The sequence below is a fragment of the Ranitomeya imitator genome, chromosome 1, assembly GCF_032444005.1.
Source record: "Ranitomeya imitator isolate aRanImi1 chromosome 1, aRanImi1.pri, whole genome shotgun sequence".
NCBI classification, from domain to species: Eukaryota; Metazoa; Chordata; class Amphibia; order Anura; family Dendrobatidae; genus Ranitomeya; species Ranitomeya imitator.
The window spans coordinates 579,597,442-579,619,104 of record NC_091282.1 but is presented as its reverse complement, the minus strand read 5'-3'; the positions used below and the strand labels follow the sequence as shown (position 1 = coordinate 579,619,104).

Below are 21,663 nucleotides of genomic sequence, written 5' to 3'. Positions count from 1 at the left end.
CACCTTGGGGCGGCAGACACCGTTAGTAGGCCCTACCAAAGTTGTACCCCCAATGCAGTTTTAAAATTCCTAGAGGCTGAAAACAAGACTATTGACGCTCAGCTTTTTTCAAAGGAACACAGCTGAATTAAGTGGCGCAGACAGACACAGGTAGTAGGCCTTAAACCAAAAATGTGGCTCACTGCAGCTTAAAAAAGTTACAGGGGTACACAGGCAGCATTGCTCTGAGCAGTGGAGGACAATTTCAATAGTGGACCGCAGACAGACTTTGTACGCCTACTATTAAAAAAAGGATGCTCTATGCAATTAAAAATAGGTTCCAGGGGTCCACGGGCAGCAGTGGTGTGGTCAGTGGACGAGTATTGGAAGGAGGGACCGCAGACAGGCGTAGTAGGCCTAACATAACAAAATTAGGCTGTAGGCACTTTAAAATTGGTTCCAGGGGTACACGGGTAGCAGTGGTGTGGTCAGCGGAGGAAAATTTGAATTAGGGACTGCAGACAGACTTTGTAGGCTGTCCCCTGTGGACCATGCATCCAACACATTAACCCAGTGCGCCGTAATGGACACGTAACTTTTTGTGGACATGCCTACTGGTCCATGCGTCTCTTGTCAGGTGCACCTTTCTACTGTTTGATTGCCTGAGTGCAATGACAATGCAGACTTTTTCATGCCGGTGGAGGGCTGGGATGGCTTTTCTCGCAAAAGAAATGTCGACTTGGTAGCTTGAACCGTGGTACAGCGTAGTTCATCTGGGCTTTCTAAATATAAAACCAAGAAAAAAAGGAGGCTCCATGCACTTTCAGCTGGGTTCCGGGGTACACGGCCAGCATTGGTCTGGTCAGTGGAGAACTATTGGAAGGAAGGACCGCAGACAGGCTTCGAAGGCCTAACATAAAAAAATTGGGCTGTAGGCACTTTATAATTGGTTCCAGGGGTACACGGGCAGCAGTGGCCTGGTCAGTGTAGTAGTAGTAGAAAGAACGGACCGCAGACAGGCTTCGAAGGCCTAACATAAAAAAATTGGGCTGGCTGTAGGCAATTTTAAATTGTTTCCAGGGGAACACGGGCAGCAGTGGCCTGGTCAGTGTAGTAGTAGTAGAAAGAACGGACCGCAGACAGGCTTCGAAGGCCTAACATAAAAAAATTGGGCTGGCTGTAGGCAATTTTAAATTGGTTCCAGGGTTACACGGGCAGCAGTGGTGTGGTCAGTGGAGGCCTAGTGGAAGGAGTGACCGCAGACAGGCATCAAAGGCCTAACATAATAACATATGGCTGTAGGCAATTTTAAATTGGTTCCAGGTGAACACGGCCAGCAGTGGCCTGGTCAGCGGAGGATGATTGTAATGAGTGTCTGCCACTTAGTAGTCCAAAACAATACATAAATGTGAATGTCTCACATTAAAATCCAGCGAAAACACTAAAGGATGCAATCTTTAGGTACAGGGGTGGGATCCTCTGCGTAGTTTCTGACCTACTAATTTGGCGCAAAGTTTTTACTTGGGTAAATAGAGGACACTGCCCCTGACTATGTTAAGTACCATTATACATGTCAACACAATGGTATTGTCAGTGGCAGGAATGGAAGGATGTCAGCGCATAGTCTAAACATTGGTGGAAGTGTGAGAGATAATTGTGGAAGTGGCAGAGCAATGTTTGACCTGGGGGTGGGTGAACTCTCTTGTGGACGGCGGTACAGGCCCAGGGCCCCTCATGTTACAACAGTGTGTCTGACATTGGGTGCGCACCACCACCGCCAGAGACAGTTTATTGTATTATGAGGGACACAGTGGCAGTGCTGTCGACCAAAAGCGGGCACACCCACCTCTTCAGACAAACAGCACTCTCACGGGTGCTTGCGCCAAGTCGCGATACCACGGCCCCGTGTGGGGAGTTTGGCCATTTAGGGAGGTGTAAACATGTCGTATGCTGGACAATCAGCTGCTGCAAATTAAGACATTTGAAAAGTCATTCACAGTAGTCCACAGGCAAGAGCTTTTCATAGGAAAGCTAGGTGTCGCCTGGGCAAGGTGGGGCAAAAGAATTCGAAATCCAGTTGTGGTTCATTTTAATGAATGTTAGATCATCAACATTTTGTGTAGCCAGACGAGTCCTTTTTTCGGTTAATATTGAACCTGCAGCACTGAATACTCTTTCTGATAGGACACTAGCTGCCGGGCAAGCAAGCTCCTGCAATGCATATTCAGCCAATTCTGGCCAGGTGTCTAATTTTGATGCCCAGTAATCAAATGGGAATGACGGTTGAGGGAGAACATCGATAAGGGATGAAAAATAGTTTGTAACCATACTGGACAAATGTTGTCTCCTGTCACTTTGAATTGATGCAGCAGTACCTGTCCTGTCTGCGGTCATAGCAAAATCACTCCACAACCTGGTCAGAAAACCCCTCTGTCCAACGCCACTTCTGATGTGTGCACCCCTAACACTCCTGGTCTGCTGCCCCCTGGAGCTCGTGTGAGAACGATCACGGGCGCTGTGTGCTGGGAATGCCTGAAGCAAACGGTCAACAAGAGTTGATTGTTTTGTTGCTAATATTAGTTCCAAGTTCTCATGTGGCATAATATTTTGCAATTTGCCTTTATAGCGAGGATCAAGGAGGCAGGCCAACCAGTAATCATCATCGTTCATCATTTTAGTAATGCGTGTGTCCCTTTTGAGGATACGCAAGGCATAATCCGCCATGTGGGCCAAAGTTCCAGTTGTCAAATCTGCGGTTGTGCTTGGTTGAGGGGCAGTTGCAGGCAAATCTACGTCACTTGTGTCCCTCAAAAAACCAGAACCCGGCCTTGCCACGCCACCAATTTCCAGTGCCCCTGGGAAAGCTTCCTCATTAAAAATATACTCATCCCCATCATCCTCCTCGTCCTCCACCTCCTCTTCGCCCGCTACCTCGTCCTGTACACTGCCCTGACCAGACAATGGCTGACTGTCATCAAGGCTTTCTTCTTCCTCTGGTGCAGACGCCTGATCCTTTATGTGCGTCAAACTTTGCATCAGCAGACACATTAGGGGGATGCTCATGCTTATTATGGCGTTGTCTGCACTAACCAGCCGTGTGCATTCCTCAAAACACTGAAGGACTTGACACATATCTTCTATCTTCGACCACTGCACACCTGACAACTCCATGTCTGCCATCCTACTGCCTGCCCGTGTATGTGTATCCTCCCACAAAAACATAACAGCCCGCCTCTGTTCGCACAGTCTCTGAAGCATGTGCAGTGTTGAGTTCCACCTTGTTGCAACGTCTATGATTAGGCGATGCTGGGGAAGGTTCAAAGACCGCTGATAGGTCTGCATACGGCTGGAGTGTACAGGCGAACGGCGGATATGTAAGCAAAGTCCACGCATTTTGAGGAGCAGGTCGGAGAAACCAGGATAAGTTTTCAATAAGCACTGCACCACCAGGTTTAAGGTGTGAGCCAGGCAAGGAATGTGTTTCAGTTGGGAAAGGGAGATGGCAGCCTTGAAATTCCTTCCATTATCACTCACTACCTTGCCTGCCTCAAGATCTACTGTGCCCAGCCACGACTGCGTTTCTTCCTGCAAGAACTCGGACAGAACTTCCGCGGTGTGTCTGTTGTCGCCCAAACACTTCATAGCCAATACAGCCTGCTGATGCTTGCCAGTAGCTGCCCCATAATGGGACAACTGGTGTGCAACAGTGACAGCTGACGATGGAGTGGTTTGACGACTGCGGTCAGTGGAAGAGCTGTCGCTTCTGCAGGAGGACGAGGAGGAGGAGGGGGTGCGAACGCCTACAGCCAACTGTTTCCTAGACCGTGGGCTAGGCACAACTGTCCCGAAATTGATGTCCCCTGTGGACCCTGCATCCACCACATTCACCCAGTGTGCCGTGATGGACACGTAACGTCCCTGGCCATGCCTACTGGTCCATGCATCTGTAGCCAGGTGCACCTTTGTACTCACAGATTGCCTGAGTGCATGGACGATGCGCTGTTTAACATGCTGGTGCAGGGCTGGGATGGCTTTTCTGGAAAAAAAGTGTCGACTGGGTAGCTCGTAGCGTGGTTCAGCGTACTCCATCAGGGCTTTGAAAGCTTCGCTTTCAACTAACCGGTAGGGCATCATCTCTAACAAGATTAGTCTAGCTATGTGGGCGTTCAAACCCTGTGTACGCGGATGCGAGGATAAGTACTTCCTTTTTCTAACTAGAGTCTCATGTAGGGTGAGCTGGACTTGAGAGCTGGAGATCGTGGAACTAGCGGGTGTGCCGGTGGACATGGCAGACTGAGAGACGGTTGGAGACGGTATTGCTTCCGCCGGTGCCCTAGATGCAGTATTTCCTCCAACGAAACTGGTGATTCCCTGACCCTGACTGCTTTGGGCTGGCAAAGAAACCTGCGCAGATACTGCCGGTGGTGAAGAAAATGGTGGCCTTACAGTGACGGAAGGGATGTTGCGTTGCTGAGTAGCTTCATTGGCCGAGTGTGCTACAACCTTAAGGGACGTTTGGTAGTTAGTCCAGGCTTGCAAATGCATGGTGGTTAAATGTCTATGCATGCAACTTGTATTGAGACTTTTCAGATTCTGACCTCTGCTTAAGCTAGTTGAACATTTTTGACAGATGACTTTGCGCTGATCAATTGGATGTTGTTTAAAAAAATGCCAGACTGCACTCTTCCTAGCATCGGATCCCTTTTCAGGAATTGCAGACTGAGCTTTAACCGGATGGACACGCTGTCCTCCAACAGTTTTTTGCTTTGCCACGCGTTTTGGGCCAGATACGGGCCCGGCAGATGGAACCTGTTGCGATGTTGATGCCTGCTGCGGCCCCTCCTCCTCCGCTTCAGAGCTACTGCCGCCTGCACCCTGTTCCCCCAATGGCTGCCAATCGGGGTCAACAACTGGGTCATCTATAACCTCCTCTTCTAGCTCGTGTGCAACTTCGTCTGTGTCACCGTGTAGGTCGGTGGTATAGCGTTCGTGACGGGGCAACATAGTCTCATCAGGGTCTGATTCTGGATCAGTACCCTGAGAGGGCAATGTTGTGGTCTGAGTCAAAGGACCAGCATAGTAGTCTGGCTGTGGCTGTGCATCAGTGCACTCCATGTCAGAATCTACTTGTAATGGGCATGGCCTGTTAACTGTTTCACTTTCTAAGCCAGGGACGGTATGTGTAAAGAGCTCCATGGAGTAACCCGTTGTGTCGCCTGCTGCATCCTTCTCTCTTGTTGTTTTTGCTGAAGAGGACAAGGAAGCGACTTGTCCCTGACCGTGAACATCCACTAACGACGCGCTGCTTTTAGATTTGCCAGTTTCAGAAGAGGAGGCAAAAGAGCTAGAGGCTGAGTCAGCAAGGTAAGCCAAAACTTGCTGTTGCTGCTCCGGCTTTAAAAGCGGTTTTCCCACTCCCAGAAAAGGGAGCGTTCGAGGCCTTGTGTAGGCAGACGACGAACCTGGCTCCACAGCTCCAGACTTAGGTGGAATAATTTTCTTCCCACGACCACCTGATGCTCCACTACCACTACCATCATTACCAGCTGACAATGAACGCCCACGGCCACGACCTCTTCCACCAGACTTCCTCATTGTTTTAAAAACTTAACCAAAGTAACTTTATTTGTTGCTGTCAAACAACTTACACGGTGAGCTATAACTTCTGTATGATTTCGATATCCCTTTACAGGTTGGTGAAACCGCAAGGAAAATCAGGCACAAAGTTACACACTCTGTTTTCTGTGGCACTAAATCAGAGAGATGCCACACACGCAGGACTGTCACTCAAGCACAAATGTCAATATTAATCTCCTACTGTTTTTTTTTTTTTTTTTAAGGAAACTTTAGAAACAAAATTAAATAAAATGATTTATTCAGGAAGAATTTAGAAACAAAATAAAATAAAATGATTTTTTCAGGGAGAATTTAGAAACCCCCCAAAAAAGAAAATAGCCTTTCTATGGCCCAGTGCCCACTATTTGAGAGAGAGAGATGGCACACCCAGGAGTCAGGAGTGGCACACAATCAGAAAGGGCAATATTAATCTCCCACTGATTGATTTATTGATTTTTTCAGGTAGAATTTAGAAACTAAATCAACCCAAAAAATAAAATAGGCTTTCTATGGCCCACTGAGTGAGAGATGGCACACACAGGAGTCAGGAGTGGCACACAAGCCCAGAGGCCAAAATTTATCGCCCACTGACTGATTGATTTATTGATTTTTTCAGGTAGAATTTAGAAACCAAATCAACCCCCAAAAAAATAGGCTTTCTATGGCCCACTGAGTGAGAGATGGCACACACAGGAGTCAGGAGTGGCACACAAGCCCAGAGGCCAATATTTATCTCCCACTGATTGATTTTTTAAGGTAGAATTTAGAAACCAAATCAACAAAAAGAAAAAAAATAGCCTTTCTATGGCCCAGTGCCCACTATTTGAGAGAGAGAGAGAGATGGCACACCGAGGAGTCAGGAGTGGCACACAAGCAGAAAGGGCAATATTAATCTCCCACTGATTTTTTTTTTCAGGGAGACTTTAGAAACAAAATTAAATAAAATGATTTATTCAGGAAGAATTTAGAAACAAAATAAAATAAAATGATTTTTTCAGGGAGAATTTAGAAACCAAAAAAAAAAAGTAAATAGCCTTTCTATGGCCCAGTGCCCACTATTTGAGAGAGAGAGATGGCACACCCAGGAGTCAGGAGTGGCACACAAGCAGAAAGGGCAATATTAATCTCCCACTGATTTTTTTTTTCAGGGAGACTTTAGAAACAAAATTAAATAAAATGATTTATTCAGGAAGAATTTAGAAACAAAAAAAACATAGGCTTTCTATGGCCCACTGAGTGAGAGATGGCACACACAAGAGTCAGGAGTGGCACACAAGCCCTGAGGCCAATATTTATCTCCCACTGATTGATTGATTTATTGATTTTTTCAGGTAGAATTTAGAAACCAAATCAACCAAAAAAAAAAACTAGGCTTTCTATGGCCCACTGAGTGAGAGATGGCACACACAGGAGTCAGGAGTGGCACACAAGCCCAGAGGCCAATATTTATCTCCCACTGATTGATTTATTGCTTTTTTCAGGTAGAATTTAGAAACCAAATCAACAAAAAGAAAAAAATAGCCTTTCTATGGCCCAGTGACTGCCCACTATTTGAGAGAGAGAGATGGCACACCCAGGAGTCAGGAGTGGCACACAAGCAGAAAGGGCAATATTAATCTCCCACTGATTTTTTTTTTTCAGGGAGACTTTAGAAGCAAAATTAAATAAAATGATTTATTCAGGAAGAATTTAGAAACAAAATAAAATAAAATGATTTTTTTCAGGGAGAATTTAGAAACCAAAAAAAAAGAAAATAGCCTTTCTATGGCCCAGTGCCCACTATTTGAGAGAGAGAGATGGCACACCCAGGAGTCAGGAGTGGCACACAAGCAGAAAGGGCAATATTAATCTCCCACTGACTTTTTTTCAGGGAGACTTTAGAAACAAAATTAAATAAAATGATTTATTCAGGAAGAATTTAGAAACAAAATAAAATAAAATTATTTTTTCAGGGAGAATTTAGAAACCAAAAAAAAAAGAAAATAGCCTTTCTTTGGCCCAGTGCCCACTATTTGAGAGAGAGAGTGTTAGGAGTCGAGTTTCCTCTGCTGCACAGGGGGAATCTCGATCCGTGTCTGCTGCGGTCTCCCATTCGGTATCGGCCGCAGTGGGCTCTGCTTAGCGAAGACGTCGCTCCCAGCGTCTCGCTGGGGCTGATTCGGTGCATAGGGTCACTACTGCCTTTTCTGGCTTTCCTATGGTACCCTGCACTGATCTGCGGCGAGCGAGCCTCTCTGGGACTAAGTCCTTGTTTACTCACACTGAGCATGCCCAGGGCAGGGTCTCCCATTGGAGGTCGAGGGCCACATGTTCGGTCACATGCTCAGGTGCTGCAGTACATTCCATTGGTCCTTCTGGAAGGTCCTGAAAGGGCAAAACATGCTCAGGTACTGCAGCACTTTCCATTGGTCCTTCTGGAAGGTCCTGAAAGGGCAAAAACTTCAGTAGCAGCTTCCTGTGCTGCAACTATATAAACTGCGCATGACCGCACGGCCATGCGCTAGTATTGTCTTATGTTATGTGCTTTGCGCCAGTGTGGTCACATGTATGTGTGTTCAGGGACCCGGCTGAAATAAGCCCCTAGAATGCTGGCTCCTCCGGCGAGGAGATTGAGTCTAAGTGTATTCAGGGACCCGGCTGAAATAAGCCCCTAGAATGCTGGCTCCTCCGGCGAGGAGTTTTGTATGTTTGTGTGACCACTGACTGCTCTCTGTTTGGGCAGTTAGCCTGTGCCTCTGTGGAGTCTAACAGGGCACAGTGCTTTCCTTTCACGGCTACTCTGTGAAGCTAACAGAGTTGATATATACCGCCATATAGCTCCGACGTTTGCTAGCAGCAGGTACTCCTGCACGGTGGACCCCGGGCTGCGAACGCACCAATATCAATAAACATCTCTATTTACTCGGTGCGTTCCGCTAGCCCTAACAGAATACTAGCGCCAAGGTCTGGCTAGTAAATGGTGGACATTCAGCAATCTTTGCGGTATATCCAGCAGCTGGAGGGTAGGTTGGCGGCTCTCGAGAGCTCAACCTCAGCTGTGGATGTTACCGCAGTTGCTGTACAGGCTGCTAGCGTGGCTGCAGCAACCTTGTCCACTGCCACCCCTGTTCCGACGTTATCTCGCCTCCCGCTGCCAGAAAAATTTTCTGGAAATAGCAAAACTTGTAGGGGATTCGTGAGTCAGTGCTCTATTCACCTCGAGCTCCTGGCTGCACGTTTTCCTACAGAGCGGGCTAAGGTGGGATTTATTGTGTCTCTTTTGTCGGACAGGGCGTTGGAGTGGGCTACGCCGCTGTGGGAGCGTGGTGATCATGTGGTGCAGAGTGCTCCGTTGTTTCTGAGCACTCTGAAAAAGGTCTTTTTAGGACCTCAAGTCACCCATGACACAGCGCTCCAACTACTGGCATTAACTCAGGGTGAGTCCTTGGTCAGCCATTTTTCCGTCCGCTTCCATACTTTAGCTTCCGAGCTGGAGTGGTCGCATAAAGCCCTTATCCCCATATTTTGGAGGGGCCTGGCTGACCACATTAAGGACGCTCTGGCCACTAGGGAGATTCCTGCCACACTGGAGGAGTTAATAACTGTCTCTACTCGTATTGACCTCCGTTTTAACGAGCGGAGGTTGGAGCGAGCCCAGTGTAGGCAGAGGTTTCGGCTGGCTCCCACCTTCGCCAAACCTTTGGAATCTCCAGTCCAGGCATCCGAGTCACATGAGGCCTTAGAGGTGACACGAGCGGGATCCAAGTCTCAGTCTGCCCGTGCACATAAGGTCCGTCATGTTTGCCAGCAGTCAGGACGCCTTGCCTCCAAGGGTCCTTAGCGGTCGGGGAAACGTCAGCGTCTAGTGGTAGTTGGAGGAGGTACACTAGACACGGCGACGTTTGCCTCAAAGTTGTCCTTCAAGGGGACAATTACCATAGGCCCATCCACTCTTATGGTCGAGCTATGCGTGGATTCTGGGGCAGAGGGTAACTTTATGTCTTCCGCTTTTGCCCAGCGTTACGCAATACCCTTGGTGATGCTCGCCAAGCCGGTAACCGTTCGAGTGGTAAATGGGTCAACACTACCTTCACAGATTACCCACCAAACCATTCCTTTCACGCTATCTGTGTCTCCATCACATCAGGAGATAATCTCCCTATTAGTCATTCCTGAGGGAATTGATGAGGTCCTGTTGGGGATACCATGGCTTCGCTACCATTCTCCTCATATTGAGTGGTCCTCTGGGAGAATTTTGGGATGGAGTAAATCCTGCGAGGGTAGATGTCTGAGGGAGTGCGTTCAGGTTGCTACTACACAGGTACCCGCAGATCTTTCCTCTCTCCCCAAGCACTATTGGCCCTATGCAGACGTGTTCTCCAAAAGAGCTGCGGAGACCCTTCCGCCTCACCGCCCCTATGACTGTCCTATTGACCTCTTGCCTGGTGCTGAGCCTCCCCGGGGTCGAGTCTATCCGTTATCTCTCCCGGAGACGGAGGCAATGTCCCAGTACATCCAGGAGAATCTGGCAAGAGGATTCATTAGGAAGTCAGTGTCACCGGCAGGGGCAGGGTTCTTCTTCGTACAGAAGAAGACTGGAGACTTACGTCCATGCATAGACTACAGGGGTCTTAACGCCATCACCGTTAAGAACAAGTACCCACTACCCCTGATATCTGAGCTGTTTTATAGGCTACGGGGAGCGAGGGTATTTACAAAGTTAGATCTGCGGGGTGCTTACAACCTGATTCGCATCCGTGAGGGGGATGAATGGAAGACGGCTTTTAACACCAGGGATGGGCACTATGAATATCTGGTGATGCCCTTCGGGCTCTGTAATGCCCCAGCCGTTTTCCAAGACTTTGTGAACGACATCTTCCGGGATATGCTCACCACCTCGGTCGTAGTCTATCTGGATGATATTCTCATCTTCTCTCCAGATATTGACTCCCATCGGAGAGATGTTCGCAAAGTCTTCGACCTCTTACGGGCAAACTCCCTCTACGCCAAGTTGCAGAAGTGTGTGTTTGAGCAGGAGTCCTTGCCTTTCCTTGGTTATATCATCTCTGCCCAGGGTTTGGCTATGGATCCTGCCAAGCTACAGGCTGTGATGGACTGGCAGGAACCCCATTCTCTTAAAGCGGTGCAGCGCTTTATGGGGTTCATTAATTACTATCACCAGTTCATCCCACACTTCTCAACTTTGGTAGCTCCCTTGGTTGCCCTCACCAAGAAGGGAGCAAATCCCAAATTGAGGTCAGAGGAGGTCTCCAAGGCCTTTCTCTCGATTAAGTCACATTTCGCCAGCGCTCCCATCCTACATCGCCCGATGTAGATAAGCCATTTATTATGGAGGTGGATGCCTCATCTGTTGGTGCTGGAGCAGTCCTTTTCCAAAAGGATGCTCAAGGTCGGAAGCATCCTTGCTTCTTCTTCTCCAAGACCTTCACACCAGCGGAGAGGAATTATTCCATCGGGGACAGGGAGTTGCTGGCCATGAAGTTGGCTTTTTCTGAGTGGAGACATCTCTTGGAGGGAGCTCGCTTTCCCTTCCAAGTCTTCACTGACCACAAGAACTTGGTGTATCTGCAAACGGCCCAGCGGCTGAATTCTCGCCAGGCTAGATGGTCCCTGTTCTTCTCCTGGTTCCATTTTACTCTCCATTTCCTCTCCGGGGAGAAGAACGTTCGTGCTGATGCTCTCTCCCGCTCCGTGGTGTCATCGGAGGAGGAGGAGGAGCCTCGGCTTATTGTCCCTTCTGAGAGCCTGAGAACTGTAGCTCTGGTTTCGCTAGAGTCTGTGCCCCCGGGCAAGACTTTCGTACCAGCTAACTTGCAACCGGAGGTTCTCTCTTGGGCTCACTCCTCCAGAGTGGGTGGGCATTTTGGGACCAAGAGGACATCTGAGCTTCTGGCGAGAACATACTGGTGGCCGCATATGGCCCGAGATGTCAAGGACTATATTCAGGCGTGCGTTTCTTGCGTCCAGAATCGGTCTCCTCGGCAACGGCATGCTGGGTTGCTTTACCCTCTACCGGTGGCAGACAGGCCCTGGGAGATGGTCGGGATGGACTTTGTGGTGGGTCTACCCAAGTCGCGTGGCTGCTCCATTATTTGGGTTGTCACCGACCATTTCTCCAAGATGGTGCATTTGGTGCCGCTTCCTCGGTTACCCTCAGCACGGGCCTTGGCGGTGTTGTTCATTAAACACGTTTTCCGTTTGCATGGTATGCCTGATAAGATTGTCAGCGATCGGGGTCCCCAGTTCGCATCTCGGTTTTGGAGAGAACTCTGCCGTTTACTCAGCATAGAGTTAAACCTCTCCTCTGCATATCATCCCGAGACGAATGGGTTGGTGGAGAGAACCAACCAGACTCTGGTGACATATTTGCGACATTTCGTCTCTGCTAGGCAGGATGACTGGGCATCTTTGCTACCTTGGGCGGAATTTGCCCTGAACAACGCCGTAGCCGATTCCACTGGTCAAACTCCTTTTCTCCTTAATTACGGCCAGCATCCGCGTGTCCCTGTGCCCATGCCCATGTCATCCACCGATTCTAGGGTGGCAGACTGGGCGGTGGAGGCACGTGACATCTGGGACCGCACACAGGATGCCATCCGGGCCTCCAAGGAGAGAATGAGGGTTTCGGCTGATACACACCGGCGCCCCGCTCCGGTCTTTGCTCCTGGCGACTTAGTGTGGATCTCCGCCCGTAACATCAGGCTGCGAGTTGAGTCCACTAAGTTTGCTCCTCGCTACATTGGCCCGTTTAAGGTTCTGGAACAGGTCAACCCTGTGGTCTACCGTTTGGCTATTCCTCCACGCCTTGGTATCACCGATACTTTCCACGTTTCCCTCTTAAAGCCCGTTCATTTGTCCCGGTTTTCCGAGTCATCTGCTGGGACATCGGGTTCATCCACGGATGAGTTTGAGGTGAATGCTATTGTGGGGTGCAAGGTGGTACGTGGCAAGAAATTTTATCTGGTGGACTGGAAGGGTCACGGCCCAGAGGATAGAACCTGGGAGCCTGTGGAGCACATTCGGGCTCCGCTGCTTATCGCAGCTTTTGAGCGTAGTGAGGCTCAAGGAGGGGGGGGGCCCTAGGAGGAGGGGTAATGTTAGGAGTCGAGTTTCCTCTGCTGCACAGGGGGAATCTCGATCCGTGTCTGCTGCGGTCTCCCATTCGGTATCGGCCGCAGTGGGCTCTGCTCAGCGGAGACGTCGCTCCCAGCATCTCGCTGGGGCTGATTCGGTGCATAGGGTCACTACTGCCTTTTCTGGCTTTCCTATGGTACCCTGCACTGATCTGCGGCGAGCGAGCCTCTCTGGGACTAAGTCCTTGTTTACTCACACTGAGCATGCCCAGGGCAGGGTCTCCCATTGGAGGTCGAGGGCCACATGTTCGGTCACATGCTCAGGTGCTGCAGTACATTCCATTGGTCCTTCTGGAAGGTCCTGAAAGGGCAAAACATGCTCAGGTACTGCAGCACTTTCCATTGGTCCTTCTGGAAGGTCCTGAAAGGGCAAAAACTTCAGTAGCAGCTTCCTGTGCTGCAACTATATAAACTGCGCATGACCGCACGGCCATGCGCTAGTATTGTCTTATGTTATGTGCTTTGCGCCAGTGTGGTCACATGTATGTGTGTTCAGGGACCCGGCTGAAATAAGCCCCTAGAATGCTGGCTCCTCCGGCGAGGAGATTGAGTCTAAGTGTATTCAGGGACCCGGCTGAAATAAGCCCCTAGAATGCTGGCTCCTCCGGCGAGGAGTTTTGTATGTTTGTGTGACCACTGACTGCTCTCTGTTTGGGCAGTTAGCCTGTGCCTCTGTGGAGTCTAACAGGGCACAGTGCTTTCCTTTCACGGCTACTCTGTGAAGCTAACAGAGTTGGTATATACCGCCATATAGCTCCGCCGTTTGCTAGCAGCAGGTACTCCTGCACGGTGGACCCCGGGCTGCGAATGCACCAATATCAATAAACATCTCTATTTACTCGGTGCGTTCTGCTAGCCCTAACAGAGAGATGGCACACCCAGGAGTCAGGAGTGGCACACATGCAGAAAGGGCAATATTAATCTCCCACTGACTTTTTTTTTTCAGGGAGACTTTAGAAACAAAATTAAATAAAATGATTTATTCAGGAAGAATTTAGAAACAACAAAAAAAAAATAGGCTTTCTATGGCCCACTGAGTGAGAGATGGCACACACAGGAGTCAGGAGTGGCACTCAAGCCCAGAGGCCAATATTTATCTCCCACTGATTGATTTATTGATTTTTTCAGGTAGAATTTAGAAACCAAATCAACCCCCCCAAAAAAATAGGCTTTCTATGGCCCACTGAGTGAGAGATGGCACACACAGGAGTCAGGAGTGGCACTCAAGCCCAGAGGCCAATATTTATCTCCCACTGATTGATTTATTGATTTTTTCAGGTAGAATTTAGAAACCAAATCAACAAAAAGAAAAAAAATAGCCTTTCTATGGCCCAGTGACTGCCCACTAGTTGAGAGAGAGAGATGGCACACCCAGGAGTCAGGAGTGGCACACAAGCAGAAAGGGCAATATTAATCTCCCACTGATTTTTTTTTTATTTTTTCTGGGAGTATTTAGAAACCCAATAAAAAAAAAATTAATAGGCTTTCTATGGCCCACTATTTGAGAGAGAGATGGCACACTCAGGACTGGCACACAAGCCCAAAGGCCAATATTAATCTCCCACTGTATTTTTTTTATCAGGGAGAATTTATAAACCCCACAAAAAAATGAAAAGGCTTACTATGGCCCACTATGTGAGAGAGATGGCACACACAGGGATGGCACTCTAGCAGAAATGCCAAATTGCCAATCTTAATCTCCCACCAAAAAAAAAAACAGGGACTGTCCTACAATTACTATCTCCCTGCCTGCAGTAATCTCAGCCAGGTATGGCAGGCAGCTACTATCTCCCTGCCTGCAGTAATCTCAGCCAGGTATGGCAGGCAGCAATAAGGAGTGGACTGATGCACAAATGAAATAAAAAGTGTGAACAAACAAAAAAGATAGCTGTGCAGAAAGGAAGGAACAAGAGGATTTGTGCTTTGAAAAAAGCAGTTGGTTTGCACAGCGGCGTACACACAGCAATGCAGCTATCAGGGAGCCTTCTAGGGCAGCCCAATGAGCTACAGCGCTGAGAAAAAAAAAATGTAGCTTCTACTGTCCCTGCAAACCGAAGGTGGTGTTGGACAGTGGAAATCGCTACAGCACAAGCGGTTTTGTGGTTAATGGACCCTGCCTAACGCTAAACCCCTGCTTCTGACGAAGCGGCAGCAACCTCTCCCTATGCTCAGATCAGCAGCAGTAAGATGGCGGTCGGTGGGAACGCCTCTTTATAGCCCCTGTGACGCCGCAGACAGCAAGCCAATCACTGCAATGCCCTTCTCTAAGATGGTGGGGACCAGGACCTATGTCATCACGCTGCCCACACTCTGCGTTCACCTTCATTGGCTGAGAAATGGCGCTTTTTGTGTCATTGAAACGCGACTTTGGCGCGAAAGTCGCGTACCGCATGGCCGACCACGCACAGGGGTCGGATCGGGTTTCATGAAACCCGACTTTGCCAAAAGTCGGCAACTTTTGAAAATGAACGACCCGTTTCGCTCAACCCTACCTGGCACTAGTCTAATGTTAGGGCTAGCGGAACACACCAAATAATAAAGAGGTTGATATGAGGTGCGCTCGAAGCCCGGGGTCCACTGTGCAGAGATTTTACCTGCTGCTGAGTAATGGTGAATGGACACTTGCTCACACGTGGGTTACACTTCACCCCGTGTGAATAGTAGCAAACTCTGTTGCTTCACAGAGCCGCCAAAATACGCTGCACCCAGTTAACAGTCACAGGGTGCAGCTGCAAGACACTAGTGGGATCCCTATGAATCACCCCCACTAATCTGGTGATTGGACTCGCTCTGACCCTCGGTGGCTTTTGACCCCGCGCCTGAGGACGCCCAGAGTCAGATGCAGAGTCCAAGTGGGAATTCCCACCCTACACTAACAGGCTGTCAGGAGAGTGCACTGAATGCGCATGGTGCTGTATAAGCGGGCAATGCAAAAAGCACTGTAACGTGTGCTAGGTGTGCAGGTAGCCCTGTCGGGTGCTAGATAGCTTCCACCATTCGCAAGCAGTCAACAACACTAGGAATGGGAATGATTAAGGAGCTTTCATCATCGACAGTCATTCATCTACACACACATGTTATCAAGTTTATACTAGCGCATTGCCGTGCAGCCATGCAAACCTTTTATAGCGGAAGCTCTCCAGGACCTTCCTAGTGTTCCAATAGAGGTCGTCCCTTGGGCATGCTCAGTAAAGGAAAAGCAGGACTTAGTCCCGGGAACGTCTGCTCACCACTGAACAGTGCTGGTTACAATGGCTGGACCTGGAAGGGCAGCAGTAACCAAGCGCACAGTATCTGCCTGAGCCAGACGCTGGGACCGACGTCTCTGCTGAGCAGGCTCCACTGTGGCTGGAGAAGAATGGGAGACAGCAGTGCACATGGTTCCCCCTGTGCAGCGGCGGGAACTCTACACCTAACACTTCCTTCCTACATCAGGGATGCAATGGATCTCGTCTGCAAACTGGAGGGGATCCCAACTGAACCAGATACAATGCTTGCCAGCATTGATGTGGAGGCTTTATACTCCTCTATATCTCATAATGCTGGCATAAAAGGAGTCAAACACTTTGTAAGTACTAGGGGATGTCAATTTGGTCAACATAATGACTTGTTGGTGACTATGTTGGAGTTCGTTTTAAGAAATAATTTTTTCACTTTGATGGCAGAACCTACCACCAGCTCAGGTGGACCGCTATGGGCAGTCCCAGTGCACCAAGTTATGTGAACTTGTTCCTGGGCTGGTGGGAGGACACCATTGTGTTCTCAGAGGCCTTCAGAGACTATATCAAGTTCATCAATTTCTGGGCAAGATTTATTGATGATGTTTTTATTATTTGGAGGGGCACAAAAGAAATATTCAGGTCCTTCATTGATCTCCTTAACACCAATTGGTCTCAGATTCACTTTAGGGTACCGTCACACAGTGCAATTTTGATCGCTACGACGGCACGATTCGTGACGTTCGAGCGATATAGTTATGAGATCGCAGTGTCTGACACGCTCCTGCGATCAGGGACCCCGCTGAGAATCGTACGTCGTAGCAGATCGTTTGAAACTTTCTTTCGTCGTCTAGTGTCCCGCTGTGGCGGCATGATTGCATGGTGTAACATATATCGTATACGATGTGCGCATAGTAACCAACGGCTTCTACATTGCACATACGTCATGAAATTATCGCTCCAGCGTCGTAGATTGCAAAGTGTGACAGCAGTCTACGACGCTGGAGCGATATTGTTACGACGCTGGAGCGTCACGGATCGTACCGTCGTAGCGATGAAAATTGCACTGTGTGACGGTACCCTTAGAAATAAAGGGTAGAACTCTACCATTCCTAGACGTAGTCATCACCTAGTCAGAAAGAGGAGATACATTGGAAACATTAGTATTTCGTAAGCCGACATCTACAAACTTCTTGTTACAGTGGCACAGTGATCATCCCCACACACAAAAGAAAGGGATCCCCAGGGGGCAGTACTTGAGATTGAAGCGGAACTGCCAGAGAAATAGATTTTTGGCCAGAGGCTACCCAGATTGGGTGTTGAGGGAAGTGTACCATCATGCCCAACAACAAAAAATAGAGACCCTGCTGATACCCAAGGAAAAAACTAATGATGGAAATAAGTGTGTCCGCATTATCTCCACCTTTGATAATGGTGCCCCTATGGTGAGGAACATTGGGGCATACTATTAATGGATAAAGATCTTGTGGGGGCGATTGGTCCTATGCCACAGATAACATATAGAAAGAACAGGTCACTAGGTGACAGATTAGTGCACAGTCCCTTTGTAGAGTCTTGCACAAAGAAAATCTGGTTGTCAGAAAAACAGAATGGTTGTTATAGATGTGGAACTTGTGTGGCCTGTGAATTTATACAGACTGGCAAGGAATTCCAAAATGATCAAACCCATAAGAGATTTCTAATTAAAGACTTTATCAACTGCAAAACTACTGGGATCATTTATAAGGCTATGTGCAGTTGTAGGACAGCCTGTGGGGAAGACTATTTGGGAATTTAGGAGAAGGGTGGAGGAACATTTGGGGGATATTCGCAACAGCAGGGATACCCCCTTGGCCAAGCATGTCAATGGGAATCATGGGGGGAATATACAGATGCTTAAATTCATGGGGATCGATAAGATCAGACCACCCAAAAGGGAAGGTGATTTTGATAAGATGGTTCTACAGAGAGAATCCCGCTGGATATTTCATTTGGATACTCATCAACCGTATGGGTTAAATTAATTATTGAATTTTGGTCATTTCTTATGAGTCCATCTACTGGCCACACCACCCTGGATACGCCCGATCTCGTCCGATCTCGGAAGCAAAGCAGGGCTGGGCTTGGACAGTACTTGGATGGGAGACCTCCTGGGAACACCAGGTGCTGTAGACCGTTTTGATGACATTTAGGCTGAACTGGATGGACAAATGTCTTTTTTCGGCCTTACTAACTATGTTACTATAAAGGGGATGGGAGAACTACAATACCTAGATAGATTAGCGAAATTAGGATTATTTAGTCTAGAAAAAAGACGACTGAGGGGTGATCTAATAACCATGTATAAGTATATAAGGGGACAATACAAATATCTCGCTGAGGATTTGTTTATACCAAGGAAGGTGACGGGCACAAGGGGGCATTCTTTGCGTCTGGAGGAGAAAAGGTTTTTCCACCAACATAGAAGAGGATTCTTTACTGTTAGGGCAGTGAGAATCTGGAATTGCTTGCCTGAGGAGGTGGTGATGGCGAACTCAGTCGAGGAGTTTAAGAGAGGCCTGGATGTCTTCCTGGAGCAGAACAATATTGTATCATACAATTATTATGTTCTGTAGAAGGACGTAAATCTGGGGATTTATTATGATGGAATATAGGCTGAACTGGATGGACAAATGTCTTTTTTCGGCCTTACTAACTATGTTACTATGTTACTATGTTACATATGTTTTGAACTGGCTCTGGGGTCATTTGAACCATGTTTATATCTATTTCCCCAGACTGTTCCCCTGCTCTCCCACTCTTCTTCCTATCCTATCTCTTTGTATATCATATATCTTATTTGGTTCATATAAGGCCTCTGTGTGACATTGCTCGTTCAGGATCAAAAGGTTAGAAATTGGCCAGATAAACCAGTCCTTCTGGGATATAGTATTATCCTTTGAACTTCATAATATCATTCATGGCATTAAACTGCACTGCCACTGAAACCTAACGTCATTAACGTCATTCGTAAAAATCGGAGAGGAGGAGGGGTTTGTCTCTATGTAAAGTCTTGTCTAAAGTCCACTTTAAGGGAGGATATTAGCGAAGGAAATGAGGATGTCGAGTCCATATGGGTCGAAATTCATGGAGGGAAAAATGGTAACAAAATTCTCATTGGGGTCTGTTACAAACCCCCAAATATAACAGAAACCATGGAAAGTCTACTTCTAAAGCAGATAGATGAAGCTGCAACCCATAATGAGGTCCTGGTTATGGGGGACTTTAACTACCCGGATATTAACTGGGAAACAGAAACCTGTGAAACCCATAAAGGCAACAGGTTTCTGCTAATAACCAAGAAAAATTATCTTTCACAATTGGTGCAGAATCCAACCAGAGGAGTAGCACTTTTAGACCTAATACTATCTAATAGACCTGACAGAATAACAAATCTGCAGGTGGTTGGGCATCTAGGAAATAGCGACCACAATATTGTACAGTTTCACCTGTCTTTCACTAGGGGGACTTGTCAGGGAGTCACAAAAACACTGAACTTTATGAAGGCAAAGTTTGACCAGCTTAGAGATGCCCTTAATCTGGTAGACTGGGACAATATCCTCAGAAATAAGAATACAGTTAATAAATGGTTAATGTTTAAGAACATCCTAAATAGGCACTGTAAGCGGTTTATACCTTGTGGGAATAAAAGGACTAGAAATAGGAAAAACCCAATGTGGCTAAACAAAGTCGTAAGACAGGCAATTAACAGTAAAAAGAAAGCATTTGCACTACTAAAGCAGGATGGCACCATTGAAGCTCTAAAAAACTATAGGGAGAAAAATACTTTATCTAAAAAACTAATTAAAGCTGCCAAAAAGGAAACAGAGAAGCACATTGCTAAGGAGAGTAAAACCAATCCCAAACTGTTCTTCAACTATATCAATAGTAAAAGAATAAAAACTGAAAATGTAGGCCCCTTAAAAAATAGTGAGGAAAGAATGGTTGTAGATGACGAGGAGAAAGCTAACATATTAAACACCTTTTCCTCCACGGTATTCACGGTGGAAAATGAAATGCTAGGTGAAATCCCAAGAAACAATGAAAACCCTATATTAAGGGTCACCAATCTAACCCAAGAAGAGGTGCGAAACCGGCTAAATAAGATTAAAATAGATAAATCTCCGGGTCCGGATGGCATACACCCACGAGTACTAAGAGAACTAAGTAATGTAATAGATAAACCATTATTTCTTATTTTTAGGGACTCTATAGCGACAGGGTCTGTTCCGCAGGACTGGCGCATAGCAAATGTGGTGCCAATATTCAAAGAGGGCTCTAAAAGTGAACCTGGAAATTATAGGCCAGTAAGTCTAACCTCTATTGTTGGTAAAATATTTGAAGGGTTTCTGAGGGATGTTATTCTGGATTATCTCAATGAGAATAACTGTTTAACTCCATATCAGCATGGGTTTATGAGAAATCGCTCCTGTCAAACCAATCTAATCAGTTTTTATGAAGAGGTAAGCTATAGGCTGGACCACGGTGAGTCATTATACGTAGTATATCTCGATTTTTCCAAAGCGTTTGATACCGTGCCGCACAAGAGATTGGTACACAAAATGAGAATGCTTGGTCTGGGGGAAAATGTGTGTAAATGGGTTAGTAACTGGCTTAGTGATAGAAAGCAGAGGGTGGTTATAAATGGTATAGTCTCTAACTGGGTCGCTGTGACCAGTGGGGTACCGCAGGGGTCAGTATTGGGACCTGTTCTCTTCAACATATTCATTAATGATCTGGTAAAAGGTTTACACAGTAAAATATCGATATTTGCAGATGATACAAAACTATGTAAAGCAGTTAATTCAAGAGAAGATAGTATTCTGCTACAGATGGATCTGGATAAGTTGGAAACTTGGGCTGAAAGGTGGCAGATGAGGTTTAACAATGATAAATGTAAGGTTATACACATGGGAAGAAGGAATCAATATCACCATTACACACTGAATGGGAAACCACTGGGTAAATCTGACAGGGAGAAGGACTTGGGGATCCTAGTTAATGACAAACTTACCTGGAGCAGCCAGTGCCAGGCAGCAGCTGCCAAGGCAAACAGGATCATGGGGTGCATTAAAAGAGGTCTGGATACACATGATGAGAGCATTATACTGCTTCTGTACAAATCCCTAGTTAGACCGCACATGGAGTACTGTGTCCAGTTTTGGGCACCGGTGTTCAGGAAGGATATAATGGAACTAGAGAGAGTACAAAGGAGGGCAACAAAATTAATAAAGGGGATGGGAGAACTACAATACCCAGATAGATTAGCGAAATTAGGATTATTTAGTCTAGAAAAAAGACGACTGAGGGGCGATCTAATAACCATGTATAAGTATATAAGGGGACAATACAAATATCTCGCTGAGGATCTGTTTATACCAAGGAAGGTGACGGGCACAAGGGGGCATTCTTTGCGTCTGGAGGAGAGAAGGTTTTTCCACCAACATAGAAGAGGATTCTTTACTGTTAGGGCAGTGAGAATCTGGAATTGCTTGCCTGAGGAGGTGGTGATGGCGAACTCAGTCGAGGGGTTCAAGAGAGGCCTGGATGTCTTCCTGGAGCAGAACAATATTGTATCATACAATTATTAGGTTCTGTAGAAGGACGTAGATCTGGGGATTTATTATGATGGAATATAGGCTGAACTGGATGGACAAATGTCTTTTTTCGGCCTTACT

The 21,663-nt window shown here is 47.2% G+C and overlaps 1 protein-coding gene and 1 non-coding gene across 2 annotated transcripts in view; one reads left to right on the top strand and one right to left on the bottom strand.

The window, feature by feature from the left end:
* LOC138680259 (excitatory amino acid transporter 5-like) overlaps window positions 1-21,663 on the bottom strand; it is a 1,936,174-nt gene that overhangs the window by 1,166,909 nt on the left and 747,602 nt on the right. The window lies entirely within an intron of this gene.
* LOC138659880 (5S ribosomal RNA) lies at window positions 18,002-18,121 on the top strand. Its single transcript, XR_011317500.1, has one exon. It is a non-coding gene; the product is annotated as a 5S ribosomal RNA (ribosomal RNA).